Here is a 1,580-nt window from a genome sequence, read left to right as displayed (position 1 = left end):
GACATTTTCAAAATGATGTGCGTAAACTCACAGTTCAAAACTCACAATTTTAGCATTAAAATAAACATTATTGTCCATATTTAAGAATCACAAATGTCTGAACTTGTTATTTTTAATATTTGTTATTAAAGTGAAATGATGTAAAAATAAATAAATAAATAAATAAATAAAGAGGGGTTTGTCGGTTATACTACATGGTAATGTCTGCATTATACCTATTACAATAAAAAAACAATCTAATAATTAAATTCCATTCAGAGTTTTTGATATTAGACACACAATGGTGATAAAACAATACTTTCAATGCATTGATATAACTGAATTAGATATGTTGTGTATTAAATCATGGTCTGTAAGAGGTTGGAGTAAACAAAACCACATTGAGACCGAAATGTAGATAAAACATGAGGTCATCTGACAGAGAAAGGAACATGTCGTGGAAAATAGGATATTTCCCGGTGCAGAAATGAATGAGTAAATGGATTACAACATCTTTTGGCTGATTTACTGATTTATTGAAAACAAAGAAGTACATAAAACAAAGAAACTGGGTCAGACATCTACAACCTAGGGCAGTATCAGACATCTGAGGAGCTGAGGACAAACATATAAAGCAGGGAGACACTTGCCATGTTAATGGCGAGTTGTGTTGTAGTCAAGACTGCCCAAACCAAGACCAAGTCAAAACCAAGACTGGTTCCCCATATTACACGACACACAATAAAATGTGGAACGAGATCATAGGTACTTCTCAAACTGATCTGAAAAATCCACATTCCCATTAAAACACCCACATACAAATACTTTGAGCTGAAATCAATGTAAGCATCTTTATTCAACACTCCTTTTCCATGCTTACCATTGCAGGATGGGGGGGACACACAGACATTAACGGTAACAACGCATTTTTAAAAAGCATCATTGGTTGCATACCAAGGCCAAGACCGGTCTTGAGTACTACATCACTAATGGAGAGGCCTTAGACTTCACAATTTCACAGATGCTAATGCAAACACAAAACCTGCCATGTCTTAGTGGATAGTATAATGTCAGAGAAGGTGACTTTAAGTACACAATGTTAGATATGTAATTATCAGCATTAATATAAGATATCGATTTTCTGCCACCAAAGAAAGTGCTTAATGAAATATCTGGGGCAGAGACAAATCAAGATGCCTTCAATCAGGGATTACTCTGCACAAAAAGTAAAGAAAGCAATTATGTCTCCTCCTGAAAAAAACAATAAATACACTTATTTATATACATACATTCACGTAAGCACCCAAGGAAATAATTCTGCAGTGAATTTTTTGAATTTGCGTCTTGGAGATTATTATTATTTGTATCTTGTAAACAGCAGTAACAAGATAATAATGACAATATGATTTTCATCTTTATATATAGACTTACCATGACCATGACAGTATTTGATCACCAAGCATTGTCCATGTAAACCCAGAGTCCACCTCTTCTCATCTGCCAGCTCGTCCGGATCCGGGATGTTGACACAGCAGGTCTAAATCTGTGGCTATTGGAGGACTGCAGTAAGCCTACCTGCCTGTCTACCTGCCCACACTCTT

The 1,580-nt window shown here is 35.4% G+C and overlaps 1 protein-coding gene across 1 annotated transcript in view; it reads right to left on the bottom strand.

Moving 5' to 3' along the window:
* Nucleotides 1–1,580, bottom strand: part of LOC123974779 — a 67,931-nt gene that overhangs the window by 51,457 nt on the left and 14,894 nt on the right. The window lies entirely within an intron of this gene.

The sequence above is a fragment of the Micropterus dolomieu genome, linkage group LG08, assembly GCF_021292245.1.
Source record: "Micropterus dolomieu isolate WLL.071019.BEF.003 ecotype Adirondacks linkage group LG08, ASM2129224v1, whole genome shotgun sequence".
NCBI lineage: Eukaryota > Metazoa > Chordata > Actinopteri > Centrarchiformes > Centrarchidae > Micropterus > Micropterus dolomieu.
Note: the sequence above shows the minus strand (reverse complement) of the source record. Positions and strands in the feature narration are given on the sequence as shown.